We start from the raw sequence: 17,860 nt of genomic DNA on the forward strand, positions 1-17,860 counted from the left end.
CCGAGGTGGCTAGACATAACTTTATAAGTGTTGATGATGGGGATCTTGTACTTTTCCATTATTCGCTTAATGAATCCTTAAAAGACGTTTGGGATAGACTGCTAAAGATTCAAGCCGGTCATATCCCTCCTTATCACATTGAGCTATACTTAAAAGGTTTTTACGCGGGGCTGCCCCACTCTTTTAAACAAGTCTTGGATTCTATATTTAATAAGAGTTTCCTTGTTGGAGATGCCTTTGACACTTATGAAAGGATGAAAGCAATATTTGGGCATCCCCAGGGAGAAAATGAGTCTACCACCCTCATGTGTTTTTATCAAAATGAATCAATAAAAGAAATGAAAGCTAGTTTAGACGTGAACTTCCCTAATGTGCTTAATCTTTCCTCCACTATAAATGGTCACATGCTTTCACAAAATGGGAAGATAGATGCTCTCGATAAAAAGGCCCTCCCTTGGTCCCCAAGGAAAAAAATGACAATACTTGATTCTATTGCCTTACGCCTAGCTAAGGGCATTAAACAATAGCGCTTGTTGGGAGGCAACCCAATGAATAAATTAATTTTTGCTTTTCACTTTCTGTTTTGTTGAGTCCACACCATCATTATTCTGTTATGATTGTGTTTTTTATGTTTTAATTAGTGTTTGTGCCAAGTAGAACCTTTATGATTAGTTTTGGTGATAGTTGTTTAATCATGCTGAAAAAGACAGAAACTTTGTGCTCACGAAATTATTTTTAATTCCCATCCAGAAAGATATTTTGAGTTGATTCTTTTTTATGCTGATTTATATGCGAATTTAGCTAATTGTCATAATTGTTTGGAATTTTTGGGCTAGCAGAGGTATACGAAATATCCAGATTGCTACAGATTGTTCTGTTTTTGACAGATTCTGTTTTTGTTGTGTTGATTACTTAGTTTAATGAAACTATGGTTAGTATCAGGGGGTACGAGCCATGGAGAAGTGAGAATACAATAATATAACATCAATCTAAATGGAAATTAAGTTTACTACAGTACCTAAAAAGTTGGTGGTTTGTTTTCCTATGCTAATGATATCACGAGTTTCTGTTTAAGTTTTGTGTTGTGAAGTTTTCAAGTTTTGGGTGATGTTCTTATGGACAATGGAATAAAGAGTGGAAAGGGCCTAAGATTGGGGATGCCCAAGTCATCCCAAGCCAAATGCAAGGACACCAAAAAGCCTAAGCTTGGGGATGCCCCGGGAAGGCATCCCCTCTTGCGCCTTCAATCCATCGGTAACGTTACTTGGAGCTATATTTTTATTTACCACATGATATGTGTTTTGCTTGGAGCGTCGTGTATTATAGGAGTCTTTGCTTTTTGTTTTATCACAATCATCCTTGCTGCACACCTTTTTGATAGAGACATGCAATCATCATGAACTTGTTAGATTACTCAATGAGCCTCACTTATAACTTTTGAGCTAGAAAATTTAGCTCCCATGAGCTTCACTTATATCTTTTGAGCTAGGCAATTTAGCTCCCATGAGCTTCTGGTAGAGGCTAGGGTTCTACCAGGTCTCGGACGTAGGTTGTAGGGGTGGAAGTGCGGGCTGCGAGGTTGGGGACGCTGGCGCCGGCGGTTGGGCGCCGTCGCGGCATGAGAGAGAGAGAGACGGCTAGGGTTTGGGGCTCTCGTCTCCTGAGGGAGACGACAACATAATATACTATTTATTGTCTGATTAATATCGAAGGGGTACATGTGTTTATAAAGGAGGACGACCTCCACTAAACCCTAGATAACTTGGACTCTAACTTGGACTCTAATATAACTTGGACTCTAATATAACTTGGACTCTAATATAACTTGGACTTCTAAGATAGGTAAGGTAACTTGGGCTAAGCCCGTAATTAACCCTGCCCATTGGGCCTCCTCCGTTGGTACATTGTACCGGTCATAACATCTCTCCCCGCCTTCTCAAACAGCTCGTCCTCGAGCTGAACATCTGGAAACTGCTGGCGGAAATCGTCGAGGTTCTCCCAAGTCGCTTCCTCCTCTGGCAGGCCGGTCCATTGTACCAAGACATGCCAGACGCCGCGACACTGCTGCGCCTGTAGCACCTTCGCCACCTGTGCGGAAGCTGGAAGGAGGCGGCCATTCGAAGTAGGAGGAAGGGCCGGTGTCGCTGTAGGAGGGTCCCCGCGGTAGGCCTTCAGTAAGCCGACATGGAAGACGTCGTGGAGGCTAGAACCAGCTGGCAGCTCCAAGCGGTATGCGAGTGTGCCGACACGCTCCAGCACACGAAAGGGACCGGCGTAGCGAGGTCCCAATTTGCGCTTGGAGCGCGGGTCCAGAGACTGCGTGGTCCTGTGGAGGAGGCGCAGCCACACCCAATAGCCCACCGCGAACTCCGCCTTGCGATGATGAGCATCGTAGTACTTCCGAGCCAGCTGTTGTGCTTGGAGAAGACGCTGGCGTGCCTCAGCCAGAATGTCGTTGCGGGTGCGGAGTAAGTCGCCCGCCGTCTCGGACTGAGCCGTCCCAGGCTCGTAAGGGAGCATCGCCGGAGGTGGGCGCCCGTAGACCACCTCGAAAGGCATGGTGCGCAGGGCGGAGTGATAGGAGGTGATGTAGCAGTACTCCGCCCACGCCAACCAGTCCACCCAAGCTCGTGGACGATCACGAGTAACACAGCGCAGGTACATGGCGATCACCTTGTTGAACACCTCAGATTGGCCGTCTGTCTGAGGGTGGAACGCCGTGCTCATGCGGAGCTTCACGCCCGCCAGTCGAAAGAGATCCCGCCAGACATGTCCCGTGAACACGGGATCACGATCGCTGACGATGGACGATAGAAAACCATGGAGGCGGACGATGCCGTCGAAGAAGGCCCGCGCCACGGAGGCGGCTGTATATGGATGACCCAGGGCGATGAAGTGCGCGTACTTGGAGAAGCGGTCAACCACCGTGAGGATGACGGACTTGCCTCCTACCTTGGGAAGGCCCTCGATGAAGTCCATGGAAATATCCGCCCACACCTGGGAGGGTACGTCCAGCGGCTGCAGTAGACCCGCGGGTCGTAGTGTCTCCGTCTTGTTCCACTGGCACGTCACGCACGACCGTACCCAGTCGTGGACCATCGCGCCATCACCGGGGATGTAAAAATCAGCACGGAGACGATGGAGAGTCTTCTGCACGCCCTCGTGCCCTGCAGAGTGCGCCAAGGTCAGGACCTGGTGGCGCAGGTCGCCATGGTCGGGCACGAAGATGCGGTGGCCATGTAGGAGTAGCCCCTCGCCCAAGCGCCAGGGCGCGTCCAGCTCGCCGGCGTCAAGGCGCTGGCGCAGGCCCTGGGCGTCCACGGCCGTCGAAGTTGCCCGACGAATGTCGTTGATGAAGGCGAAAGATGGCCCGGAGCGAATGCACATGATAGTGCCAGCCATGGCGACGTCGTCCGCGACATCCTCAGTGTTGCGGCGGGACAAGGCGTCGGCAACCGTGTTGAGACGGCCGGGGTGGTACTCAACGGTGAAGTCGAAGCCAAAGAGCTTGCTGATCCACTGGTGTTGCGGAACTGTGGAGAGGCGCTGGTCCAACAAGAACTTGAGGCTGTAGTGGTCCGTGCGCACACGGAATGACCGGCCCCAAAGATAAGGCCGCCAGTGGCGCACCGCCTGAACCAGCCCAATAAGCTCGCGCTCGTAGGCCGCGAGCTTGTGATGGCGAGCGGCGAAGGGGCGGCTGAAGAAGGCGAGCGGTCCCTCGCCCTGGTGAAGGACGGCGCCGAAGCCGATGCCAGAGGCGTCGCAGTCCACGATGAACGGCATATCAAAGTCCGGCATCTGGAGGACGGGTCCCGTCGTGAGCACCCGCTGGAGAGCCTCGAATGCCGTAGTCACCTCCTCGTCCCAGGAGAAGGCGTCGCGTCGAAGGAGACGCGTCAGTGGCGCGGCGATGAGGCCGAAGTCCCGGATGTACTTCCGGTAGTAGCCGGCGAGGGCCAAGAATCCGTGGAGCGCCCGCGGTGACCGCGGGATCGGCCACGCAGCGACGGCGGCGACCTTGTTCGCGTCCATCGCTACCCCGTCCGCCGAGATGACGTGCCCCAGGTACGCGACGGAGGTCGTGCCGAACGAGCACTTCGAGCGCTTGAGGTGAAGACGATGCGCTCGAAGCTCGTTGAAGATGATGGCCACATGTTGTAGATGCTCCACCCAAGATGCACTGTAGATGAGAATGTCATCAAAGAAAACAAGCACAAAGCGGCGCAAGTATGGGCTGAGAACGTCGTTCATCAGGGCCTGGAAGGTCGCCGGCGCGTTGGAGAGGCCGAACGGCATCACCAGGAACTCGAAGTGGCCATGGTGAGTGCGGAACGCCGTCTTCTCGATGTCGTCAGGGTGCATGCGCACCTGATGGTAGCCCGAGCGAAGGTCGAGCTTGGTGAAGAAGCGCGTTCCGTGTAGCTCGTCCAAGAGCTCACCCACGACGGGGATGGGGAACTTGTCCTTGGACGTCAGGGCGTTGAGGGCGCGGTAGTCGATGCAGAAGCGCCATGTGCCGTCGGACTTGCGCACAAGGAGCACCGGGGCGGAGAACGGCGATGTCGAAATCCGGATGATGCCCTGCGCGAGCATGACCGCCACCTGACGCTCGAGCTCGTCTTTCTGCAGCAGAGGGTACCGGTACGGACGCACGGCGACAGGTGCCGTGTCCGGCAGCAGGTGGATGCGGTGGTCACAGGGCCGCACGGGAGGGAGGCCCTATGGCTCGTCGAAGATGTCGCTGTGCTGCTGCAGGAGGTCGGCCACGAGGGGATGTGCCTCGTCCAGTGCGGACGCCATCAACTGGAGCTGTGGAGTCACGACGCCGGAGCCGCCGATGCCTGTCCACTGAACGCGACGGCCGCCCTCGCGCTAGAAGATGAGGGACAGCACATCGAGGTCCCAAAGGATGGGGCCGAGAGTGGACAGGAAGTCGATGCCGAGGATGAAGTCGTATCAGCCCAGGTCGATGCCAACGCAGTCAATGGAGAACGGCTCGTCGCCGATGAGGACGGGAACCTGCCGCGCCACCCCCTGGCAAGCAAGGCGGTCCCCGTTGGCGACGGTGACGCTGAACTTCTCCGAGCCCGCCGGTTGGAGTGCGAGGCGGCGCATGGCGTCCCCGGACAGGAAGTTGTGCGTCGAACACGTGTCCACGAGCGCGGTTAGACGCTCCCCGTTGATCGTCACCGGAAGCAGCATCGTCTTTGCCGTCTTGATGCCAGCCATGGCATGAAGGGAGACGACGAAGGCGGTCGCGTCGACCGGCCCGTATGTCGTGACGCCGGCCTCGGAGAGTGTGGTGGCGTCGAGCTCCGCGGTGAGGGCCTCCACCTCCGCGTCGTCGACGGTCTCCAAGTAGAACAAGCGGGCGCACGTATGACCCGGCGCATACAGCTCGTCGCAGTTGAAGCACAGGCCCTTGCGGCGCCGCTCGAGCTGCTCGGCCGACGTCAAGCGCCGGAAGGTGCGTGTCGGCGCGGGGGCAGCCGCCGTAGCGGCCGGCAGGGCGGGGCGTGTCGGGGTGGCGGCCGCCGGGGCGGGGGGGGGGGGGGGGTCGGGGAACGCGTGCCGCGGCCCGGGAACGCCTGCTGCAGGGCGTGGGCGTGCTGCTCGTACACGCGTGCGTAATACATGGCCGTGTGCATGTCCTGGGGGTCGCGCATCTCGACGTCGATGTGGATGTGGTCGGGAAGGCCGCCAACGAAGAGCTCGGCGCGTTGGCGAGCCGTGACGTCAGGCGCATGGCAGGCCAACGTCTGGAAGCGGTCGGCGAAGTCCTGCACCGAGGTGGTGAAGGGAAGGCGACCGAGCTCGGCCAAGCGACTCCCACGTATGGGGGGGGGGCGAACCGGAGGAGACACAGGTCGCGAAAGCGCTCCCATGAAGGCATCCCGCCCTCGTCCTGCTCGAGGGCGTAGTACCAAGTCTGGGCGGCGCCACGGAGGTGGTAGGAAGCGATCCACGTGCGGTCGGACGCCATGGTCCGCTGCCCCCTAAAAAACTGGTCGCACTGATTGAGCTAGTTCAGGGGGTCGACGGTGCCGTCGTAGGTGGCGAACTCCAGCTTGGTGAAGCGGGGTGGCTGCTGCACGTGTGGCGAGGCCGCGTAGGTGCCCTCGTGATGGCCCAACGCGGCGGAAGGAGAGTGTTGCGGCACCACGGAGCTCCCGACGTACGGATCAGTGTACCCACCGAACCCCCCGAAGGTGGGGGCGGGTGGCTGCAACACCGTGGCTGTAGTGGCGCCGTCATGTAGGTCGGCGTGTCCATCCACGTCTGTAGCGGGGACGGCGACGGCGGCCACCGGACCTGGGTGATCGGCAGGCCGTGGGGCATGACCGTCGTCGGGGGCGGTGGCGCGAAGGGCGCCGCCGGCGGAGACGGTGGTGGCGGGGTTGCGTGGAGCCTAGAGGAGAGTCCGAAGGTTCGAGACCGCCAGGTTGAGGTCGCGGATCACCGAGGACATCTCCGCCAGGGAGAGGACGGGGCGGGTTCGGCCACCAGGGCAGCGGGACCGGAGGCGGCCGGACCTGAGGTGGCCGACGGCGGTGAGTGGTGCGGCGGCGGCGGCTGCTGTGAGGTGGCGGGGAAGGCGGTGGTGGCGGCGTCGGTGGTGGTGGGAAGGTCCGACAAACTCATCGAACCCAAGCTACCTGATACCAAATTGGTAGAGGCTAGGGTTCTACCAGGTCTCGGACGTATGTTGTAGGGGTGGAAGTGCGGGCTACGAGGTTGGGGACGCCGGCGTCGGCGGTTGGGCGCCGCCGCGGCGTGAGAGAGAGAGAGAGAGACGGCTATGGTTTGGGGCTCTCGTCTGCTGAGGGAGACGACAACAGAATATACTGTTTATTGTCTGATTAATATCGAAGGGGTACATGTGTTTATATCGTCGGCGGTGTCATATTTTGTACAAATAAAATCTCTTGATCTTCACTTATATCATTTTGAGAGTGCTCTCTCTAAGTAACTTGGTAATTGGCGTGCGCTATGAAGTTAGTACTAAATATGATAGGCATCCAAAGAGGATATAATAAAAACTTTCATATCCAAGTGCATTGATTAGTAAGAGAAGTTTGATTCCTCACAATTAGTTTTGAGATATGGATATGGTAATATTAGAGTTATGTTAGTAGGGTGTTGTGAATCTAGAAATACTTGTGTTGAGGTTAGTGATTCCCGTAGCATGCACGTATGGTGAACCACTATGTTAGGAAGTCGGAGCATAATTGATTTATTGATTGTCATCCTTTGTGTGGCGGTCGGGATCGCGCGATGGTTAACACCTACCAACTCTTTCCCTAGGAGTATGCATTTAGCACTTTGTTTCGATTACTAATAAAACTTTTGCAATAAGTATATGAGTTCTTTATGAATAATGTGAGTCCATGGTATAGATGCACTCTCACCTTCCACCATTGCTAGCCTCTCTAGTGTCGCGCAACTTTCGCCGGTGCAGAAACCCACCATATACCTTCTTCAAAACAGCCACCATACCTACCTATTATGGCATTTTCATAGCCATTCCGAGATATATTGCCATGCAACTTCCACCGTTCCGTCTCATGACATGTGCTGTCATTTTCATTTTGCCATTGCATGATCGTAAGATAGCTAGCGAGATGTTTCAACGTCATACGCTAAGCTAGATCGTTGCACATCCCGGTACACTGCCGGAGGCATTTCATATAGTCATTATTGTTCTAAGTATCGAGTTGTAAGTAAATAAAAGTGTGATGATCATCATTATTAGAGCATTGTCCCATGTGAGGAAATAGAAAAAGAGGCTAAAGATGCCCACCAAAAAAAGGAAAATAAATGAAATGAAAAAAAGAGGGCAAAGAGCCCAAAAAAATTAATGAGAGGAAAATAGAGAAGGGACAATGCTACTATCTTTCTCCACACTTGTACTTCAAAGTAGCACTGTGTTCTTCATGATAGATAGTCTCTTGTTTTGTCACTTTCATATACTAGTGGTAATTTTCATTATATAACTTGGCTTGTATATTCCACTGATGGGCTTCCTCAAAATTGCCCTAGGTCTTCGTGAGCAAGCAAGTTGGGTGCACACCGACTAGTTTTCTTTTTGAGCTTTCATACACTTATAGCTCTAGTGCATCCGTTGCATGGCAATCCCTACTAATTCACATTGATATCTATTGATGGTCATCTCCATAGCCCGTTGATACGCCGAGTCGATGTGACCATCTCCTCCTTTTTGCCTCACAACCTCCACCACACTCTATTCCACCTATAGTGCTATATCCATGGCTCACGCTCATGTATTGCGTGAGAGTTGAAAAAGTTTGTGAAAGTAAGAGAGCGAAAACAATTACTTGGCCAATACCGGGGTTGTGCATGATTTAAATTCGTTGTGTGGGGATGGTGGAGCATAGCCAGACTATATGATTTTGTAGGGATAACTTTCTTTGGCCTTGTTATTTCAAAAGTTCATTATTACTTTGCTAGTATGCTGGAAGTATTATTGTTTTCATGTCAATATTAAACTATTGTTTTGAATCTTACGGATCTGAACATTCAAGCCACAATAAATAAGTTACAAATAACAAATATGTTAGGTAGCATTCCACATCAAAAATTCGGTCTTTATCACTTCCCTACTCGAGGACGAGCATGAGTTAAGCTTGGGGATGCTTGATACGTCTCCAACGTATCTATAATTTTTTATTGTTCCATGCTATTATATTATCAACTTGGGATGTCTTATATGCATTTATATGCCATTTTATATCATTTTTGGGAGTAACCTATTAACTCAGTGCCTAGTTCCAGTTTCTGTTTTTTCGTGTTTTTGACCTTTTTCAGAAAAAGAATGTTAAACAGAGTCCAAACGAAATAAAACCCACGGGATGATTTTTTCCATAACAGAACATACCCAGAAGACTTGAGAACCAAGGCAGGGAGTCTCGTGGGAGGTCACGAGCCCCCTAGATGCGCCCCAGGGGGGCGCCTAGCAGGCTCGTGGGCTCCGTGCCTCCTTTGCCCTACCTCTTTCGCCTATAAATTCCCTAAAATCCCGTAACCAACAAAGAGAGCCACAAAAATACTTTTTCGCCGCCGCAAACTTCTGTCTCCGCGAGATCCCATCTGGGGACCGTTCTGGTGCCCTGCCGGAGGGGGATTCAGACACAGAGGGCTTCTTCATCAACATCATTGCCTCTCCGATGATGCGTGAGTAGTTCACCACAGAACTTCGGGTCCATAGCTAGTAGCTGATACGTCTCCATCGTATCTACTTTTCCAAACTCTTTTGCCATTGTTTTGGACTCTATTTTGCATGATTTGAATGGAACTAACCCGGACTGACGCTGTTTTCAGCAAAATTGCCATGGTGTTGTTTCTGTGCAGAAATAAAAGTTCTCGGAATGACCTGGAAAATTAAGAGGATTTTTCGTGGAATATATAAAAAAGAGTGGCGCAAGAATTAACCGAAGACACGGAGCCACGGGCCCACGAGCCCAGGAGGCGCCCCCCCTTGGGCGCCTGGCAGGCCTATGGGGCCCACGTGGCTCTGTAGCCTCCAACTCCAATTCTATATAGTCTCTTTCGTCCCAGAAAAAAAATCAAGGGAGAGCTTTCGGGAAGAAACGCCGCCGCCATGAGGCGGAACTTGAGCAGAACCAATCTAGAGATCCGGCAGGGCCGTCCTGCCAGGGAAACTTCTCTCTCGGAAGGGGAAATTGTCGCCATCGTCATCACCAACACTCCTCTCATCGGAGGGGACTCATCTCCATCAACATCTTCATCAGCACCATCTCATCTCCAAACCCTAGTTCATCTCTTGTACCAAATCTCCGTCTCGCGACTCCGATTGGTACTTGTAAGGTTGCTAGTAGTGTTAATTACTCCTTGTAGTTGATGCTAATTGGTTTACTCGGTGGCAGATCTTATGTTCCGATCCTTAAAGCTATTCAATACCTCTCTGATCATGAACATAATTATGCTTGGTGAGTAGTTACGTTAGTTCCTGAGGACATGGGATAAGTCTTGCTATAAGTAGCCATGTGAATTTGGTATTCGTTCGATATTTTGATGCGTTGTATGTTGTCTTTCCTCTAGTGGTGTTATGTGAACGTCGACTATATGACACTTCACCATTATTTGGGCCTAGAGGAAGGCATTGGGAACTGATAAGTAGATGATGTGTTGCTAGAGTGACAGAAGCTTAAACCCTAGTTTATGCGTTCCTTCACAAGGGGATGATTTGGATCCACTAGTTTAATGATATGGTTAGACTGTGTCTTAATTCTTATTTCGTAGTTGCGGATGTTTGTCCATGTAAGGACAACACCCAAGCACCGGTCCACCCACAAATCAAACTATCAAAGTAGCGATCACGAATCATATGAACATGATGAAAACTAGCTTGATAGAAATTTCCATGTGTCCTCGGGAGCACTTTACCTTATATAAGAGTTCATCCAGGCTTGTCCCTTGCTACAAAAGGGATTGGGCCATCTTGCTGCACCTTTGTTACTATTTTTACTTGCTACCCGTTACGAATTATCTTATCACACAACTATCTTTAACTGATAATTTCAGTGCCTGCAGAGAATACCTTTATGAAAACCACTTGTCATTTCCTTCTGCTCCTCGTTGGGTTCGACACTCTTACTTATCGAAAGGACTACGATAGATACCCTATTCTTGTGGGTCATCAAGACTCTTTTCTGGCGCCGTTGCCGGGGAGTGAAGCGCTAATACGTCTCCAACGTATCTATAATTTTTGATGGTTTCATGCTATTATCTTGTCAAACTTTGGATGTTTTGCATGCCTTATATATATATATATATATATTTTGGGACTAACTTATTAACTCAGTGCCAAGTGCCAGTTCCTGTTTTTTCCATGTTTTTGACCCCTTTCAGAGGAGATTTTGAAACGAGTCCAAACGGAAGAAAATCCCCGAAAAGATTTTTTCTGGAAAGGAAGAAGATCGGGAAGCTTGGGAGCCAAGGAAGGGGAGCCTCAGGGGCCCCACAAGCCCCCACCCCGCGGCCAGGGGGTAGGCCGCGGCCCACAGGCTTCTGCCCCCCCTGAGCGCCCCCTGACCTAGGGGTTGCGCCTATAAATCCCCTAAAAATCCCAAAAAAATCAGGAGATCATCGAAAGTACTTTTACGCTGCCGCAAGCTTCTGTCTCCGCAAGATCCCATTTGGGGCATGTTGTGGTGCCGTGCCGGAGTGGGATTCGGACACGGAGGGCTTATTCATCAACACCATGACCTCTCCGATGATGCGTGAGTAGTTCACTATAGACCTGCGAGTCCATAGCTAGTAACTAGATGGGTTCTTCTCTCTCTTGGATCTTAAATACAAAGTTCTCCATAATCTTCCTAGAGATCTATCCGATGTAATCTTCTTTTGCGGTGTGTTTGTCGAGATCCGATGAATTGTGGATTTATGATCAGATTATCTATGAATCTTATTTGAGTTTCTACTGATCTCTCTTATGCATGATTTCATATCCTTGTAATTCTCTTCGAGTTGTGGGTTTTGTCTGGCCAACTAGATCTATGATTCTTGCAATGGGAGAAGTGCTTGGTTTTGGGTTCATACCGTGCGGTGACCTCACCCAGTGACAGAAGGGGTAGCGAGGCACGCATCATGTTGTTGCCATCAAGGTTAAAAAGATGGGGTTTTGATCATTGGTTTGAGATTATCCCTCTACATCATGTCATCTTGCTTAAAGCGCTACTCAGTTCGTCATGAACTCAATACACTAGATGCATGTTGGATAGCGGTCAATGTGTGGAGTAATAGTAGTAGATGCAGAAACTATCGGTCTACTTGTCTCGGACGTGATGCCTATATGTATGATCATTGCCTTAGATATCGTCATGACTTTGCGCGGTTCTATCAATTGCTCGACAGTAATTTGTTCACCCACCGTGATATTTGCTATTATGAGAGAAGCCTCTAGTGAACACTATGGCCCCCAGGGTCTACTCCACACCATATTTTCAGCCTTACACTTTTTACTTCGTTGCACTTTCCGCCTTCAGATCTCACTTTGCAAACAATCTTGAAGGGATTGACAACCCCTTTGAAGCGTTGGGTGCAAGCTTGTTTGTGTTTGCGCAGGTACTCTGGACTTGACGAGGCCCTCCTTCCGGATCGATACCTTGGTTCTCAAACTGAGGGAAATACTTACTGCTCCTGTGCTGCATCACCCTTTCCTCTTCAAGGGAAAAACCGACGCAAACCAGAGAAGTAACAAGAAGAATTCCTAGCGCCAAGGAAGGACTTTTGTTGCCACAACAGAATAATTTCTGGCGCCATTGCCGGGGAGGAAGATCAATTCAAGAACTCATCCAAGTAGGTGTCGCAAACTCATCTCTTGCATTTAGTTTGTTTGCAAGTTGCCTCTCGTTTTCCTCTCCCCCACTTCACCAATTGGCCTTTTTTGTTTGCCTTTTTGTTCGCCCTTTTTCTAGCCTGCTCTTTGTTTGCTTGTGTGTTTGCTTTCTTGCTGAAGTCACCATGAACAAAACACCAAACTTTGTGACTTCTCGTATACTAATAATAATGATTTTATTAGTACTCTGATTGCTCCCGCCACTAGTGCGGAGTCATACGAAATCAATGCCGCTTTGCTGAATTTTGTTATGAAAGAGCAATTCTCTGGCCTTCCTAGTGAAGATGCCGCATCCCATCTCAATACCTTCATTGAGCTTTGCGATATGAAAAATAAAAGAGATGTGGATAATGACGTGATTAAATTGAAGCTTTTTCCTTTCTCGCTGCGAGATCGCGCAAAAACTTGGCTTTCTTCTTTGCCCAAAAATAGTATCGATTCTTGGGATAAGTACAAAGATGCTTATATATCCAAGTATTTTCCACCGGCTAGACCATTTCTCTCTGTAATGATATCATGAATTTCAAGCAACTTGATCATGAACATGTTGCACAATCCTGGGAGAGAATGAAATTAATGATTAGAAATTGTCCCGCTCATGGCTTGAGTCTTTGGATGATTATTCAAATATTTTACGCTCGCTTGAATTTCGCTTCTAGAAATATCTGGGACTCCGCCTCAGGTGGAACGTTCATGGAAATCACGTTAGGGGAAGCCACAAATCTCTTAGACAACATCATGACGAACTACTCTCAGTGGCACACTGAAAGGTCACCTACTAGTAAGAAGGTATACGCTATAGAAGAAATTAACTCGTTAAGTGCTAAGATGGACGAGTTAATGAATTTGGTTGCTAGTAGAAGTACTCCTTTGGATCCTAATGATATGCCCCTGCCTTCTTTGATTGAGAGTAGCAACGCTAGCTTGGATGTTAATTTTGTTGGTAGGAATAACTTTGGCAGCAACAATGCTTTTAGAGGAAACTATGTTCCTAGGCCTTTTCCTAGTAACTCCTCTAATAACTTTGGCAACTCCTACAACAATACTCATGGAAATTACAATAGATTACCCTCTGATCTAGAGAGTAATATCAAAGTGTTCATCAACTCTCAAAAGATTTTCAATGCGTCCATAGAGGAAAAACTATTCAAAATTGACGATTTGGCTAAGAGCGTTGATAGAATTTCTTGTGATGTTGATGCTTTGAAAGTCAGATGTGTTCCTCCCAAAATCAACATGGATGAAACTTTGAAAGCTATACGTGTTTCCATGATTGAGGGCCAAGAAAGAACCGCCCAAATTCGTGCTAGACATGAATGGCTTAAAAAGGCGTGTTCTCGTGATGAGAATCACAAAGATCTTAAAGTGCTTGGTGTGACTCCCATTGAATCTTTGTTTTCTTGTGTCAAACCTAATGATTATGGGGCTGGATATGAATCCACTTTGGTTGAAAAGTGCCCCAATGATTCGGAGTCCATCTATCTTGATGCTAAAAGCATTAAAAGTGGAGTAGAAGATGTTAAAACTTTGAGTAGTAATGAAATTACTACCGTGGATTTCAAGAAATTAAATCATGATAGTTGCTCCTTGATTGAATGCATTTCTTTGATGCAATCCATGTTAAACTCTCCACATGCTTATAGCCAAAACAAGGCCTTTACCGATCACATCGTCGAAGCTATGATAAAATCTCTTGAAGAGAAACTTGAATTGGAAGTCTCTATCCCTAGAAAGCTTCATGATGAGTGGGAACCTACCATCAAAATCAAATCAAAATCAAAAACTATGAGCGCAATGCTTTGTGTGATTTGCGTGCTAGTGTTTCTGCGATTCCAAAGTCTTTATGTGATGTTCTGGGTTTTAATGAGATTGAAGAGTGTTCTCTTAATTTGCATCTTGCTGATTCTACTATCAAGAAACCCATGGGAAGGATCAATGATGTTCTTATTATTGCAAATAGGAACTATGTACCCGTGGATTTCATTGTGCTTGCCATTGATTGCAATCCTACATGCCCTATTATTCTTGGTAGACCTTTCCAAAGGACTATCGGTGCTATCATCGATATGAAGGAAGGGAATATTAGATTGCAATTTCCTTGAAGGAAGGGCATGGAACACTTTCCTAGATAGAAAATAAAATTGCCTTATGAGTCCATGATGAGGGCCACTTATGGTTTGAGCACCAAAGACGACGATACGTGATTCTATAGCTTTTATGCCTAGTTAAGGGCGTTAAACAATAGCGCTTGTTGGGAGGCAACCCAAATGGATTTATCTTTTTCTTTTTGTTTTGTTGCATCCACACTTTCATAATTCTGTAGTGATTGTGTTTTTTGTGTTTCCTATTGTGTTTGAGCCAAGCAAAGCCTTTATGACTTGTCTTGGTAATGGTTGTTTGATCCTGCTGGAAAAAGACAAAAACTTTTCGCTCACGAGATGATTTTTCATTTTTATTCAGAAAGAGATTTGGAGTTGATTCTTTTTGCTGATGGTTGATATGCTTTTTACCCAGGCCGTCGTAATGTTTTAGATTTTTTGAGGTAACATAAGTATACGAAGTATACAGATTGCTACAGACTGGTCTGTTTTTGACAGATTCTGTTTTGGTTGAGTTGGTTGCTTGTTTTGATGAAACTATGGTTAGTATCGGGGGGTACTAGCCATGGAAAAGTGAGAATACAGTAGCCCATCATCAATATAGATAGAATTCAAGTTTTCTACAGTACCAAAAGAAGTGGTAGTTTGTTTTCTTGTGCTAATGTTATCACGAGTTTGTGTTTAAGTTTTGTGTTGTGAAGTTTTCAAGTTTTGGGTGATGTTCTCATGGACGATGAGATAAGGAGTGGAAAGAGCTCAAGCTTGGGGATTCCCACGGCATCCCAAGCCAAATTCAAGGACACCAAAAAGCCTAAGCTTGGGGATGCCCCGGGAAGGCATCCCCTCTTTCATCTTCAATCCATCGGTAACATTACTTGGAGCTATATTTTTATTCACCACATGATATGTGTTTTGCTTGGAGCGTCTTGTATCGTAGGAGTCTTTTCCTTTTTTTGTGCCACAACCATCCTTTATGCACACCTTTTTGAGAGAGAGGCATGCACTCATCCTGATTTTGCTAGAATTCTCATAGCGCTTCACTTATATCTTTTGAGCTAGATACTTTTGCTCTATGTGCTTCACTTATATCTTTTAGAGCACGGCGGTGCATGACTTGGTAGTTGGCTTATGTTATGAAAGTAGTCCCAAATGTTATAGGTACCCAAAGAGGATGCAAAAACCTCCATCTTCATGTGCATTGAATAGAAAGAGAAGTTTTGATTCCTCGCAAATAGTTTTGAGACATGGATTTGGTAATATTAAGAGTTATGTTAGTAGGGTGTTGTGAATCTAGAAATACTTGTGTTGAAATTAGTGATTCCCGTAGCATGCACGTATGGTGAACCGCTATGTTAGGAAGTCGGAGCAAAATTGATCTATTGATTTTCATCCTTTGTGTTGAGGTCGGGATCGCACGATGGTTTACACCTACCAACCCTTCCCCTCGGAGTATGCGTTTAGCACTTTGTTTCGATTACTAATAAAAACTTTCGCAACAAGTATGTGAGTTCTTCATGACTAATGTGAGCCCATGGTATAGATGCACTTTCGCCTTCCACCATTGCTAGCCTCTCTAGTGCCACGCAATTCTCGCCGGTGCACAAACCCACCAAATTCCTTCCTCAAAACAGCCACCATATCTACCTACTATGGCATTTTCATAGCCATTCCGAGATATATTGCCATGCAACTCCCACCGTTCCGTCTCATGACTTTTGCCGTCACTCTCATATTGCCATTGCATGATCGTAAGATAGCTAGCGAGATGTTTCAACGTCATACGCCATGCTAGATCGTTGCACATCCCGGTACACTGCCGGAGGCATTTCCTATGGAGTCATCATCATTGTGACCTTTGAGGTGTGAGTAAATAAAAGTGTGATGATCATCATTATTAGAGCATTGTCCCATGTGAGGAAATAATAAAAAAAGAGGCCAAAGAGCCCAAAAAAAAAAGAGGCCTAAGAGCCCAAACAAAATAAAAAAAAGAGAAAAGAGAGAAGGGACAATGCTACTATCTTTTTCCACACTTGTGCTTCATAATAGCACCATGTTCTTCATGATTGAGAGCTTCTTGCTTTGTCACTACCATATGCTAGTGGGAATCTTCATTATATAACTTGGCTTATATATTCCAATGATGGGCTTTCTCAAAATTGCCCTAGGTCTTCGTGAGCAAGCAAGTTGGATGCACACCCACTAGTTCTCCTTTTGAGCTTTCACATACTTATAGCTCTAGTGCATCTCTTGTATGGCAATCCCTACTTATTCACATTGATATCTATTAATGGGCATATCCATAGCCTATTGATACGCCGAGTCAATGTGACCATCTCCTCCTTTTTGTCTCACAACCACCACCACACTCTATTCCACCTATAGTGCTATATCCATGGCTCACGCTCATGTATTGCGGGATAGTTATAAAAAGTTTGAGAAAGTAAGAGTGCGAAAACAATTACTTGGCCAATACCGGGGTTGTGCATGATTTACATTAGTTGTGTGAGGATGATGGAGCATACCTGACTATATGATTTTGTAGGGATAACTTTCTTTGGCCTTGTTATTTTGAAAGTTCATGATTACTTTGCTAGTTTGCTTGAAGTATTACTGTTTTTTTGTCAATAGCAAACTAATATTTTGAATCTTACGGATCTGAACGTTAATGTCAAGTGAAAGAAGTTGCAAAGGACAACTATGCTAGGTAGCATTCCACATCAAAAATTCGTTCTTTATCACTTCCCTACTCGAGGACGAGCATGAGTTAAGCTTGGGGATGCTTGATACGTCTCCAACGTATCTATAATTTTTGATGGTTTCATGCTATTTTCTTGTCAAACTTTGGATGTTTTGCATGCCTTTTATATATTTATTGGGACTAACTTATTAAATCATTGCCAAGTGTCAGTTCCTGTTTTTTCCATGTTTTTGACCCCTTTCAGAGGAGATTTTTAAACGGAGTCCAAATGGAAGAAAATCCCCGAAAAGATTTTTTCTGGAACAGAAGAAGATCGGGAAGCTTGGGAGCCAAGGTAGGGGAGCCTCAGGGGGCCCACAATCCCCCACCCCGCGGCTAGGGGGTAGGCCGCGACCCACAGGCTTGTGGCGCCCCTGAGAGCCCCCTAACCTAGGGGTTGCGCCTATAAATTCCCTAAAAATCCCCAAAAAAATCACGAGATCACCAAAAGTACTTTTCCGCCGCCGCAAGCTTCTGTCTCCGCAAGATCCCATCCGGGGCACGTTCTGGTGCCCTGCCGGAGGGGGGATTCGGACACGGAGGGCTTCTTCATCAACACCATGGCCTCTCTGATGATGCGTGAGTAGTTCACCATAGACCTACGGGTCCATAGCTAGTAACTAGATGGCTTCTTATCTCTCT

The sequence above is a fragment of the Hordeum vulgare genome, chromosome 4H, assembly GCF_904849725.1.
Source record: "Hordeum vulgare subsp. vulgare chromosome 4H, MorexV3_pseudomolecules_assembly, whole genome shotgun sequence".
Classification (NCBI taxonomy): Eukaryota; Viridiplantae; Streptophyta; class Magnoliopsida; order Poales; family Poaceae; genus Hordeum; species Hordeum vulgare.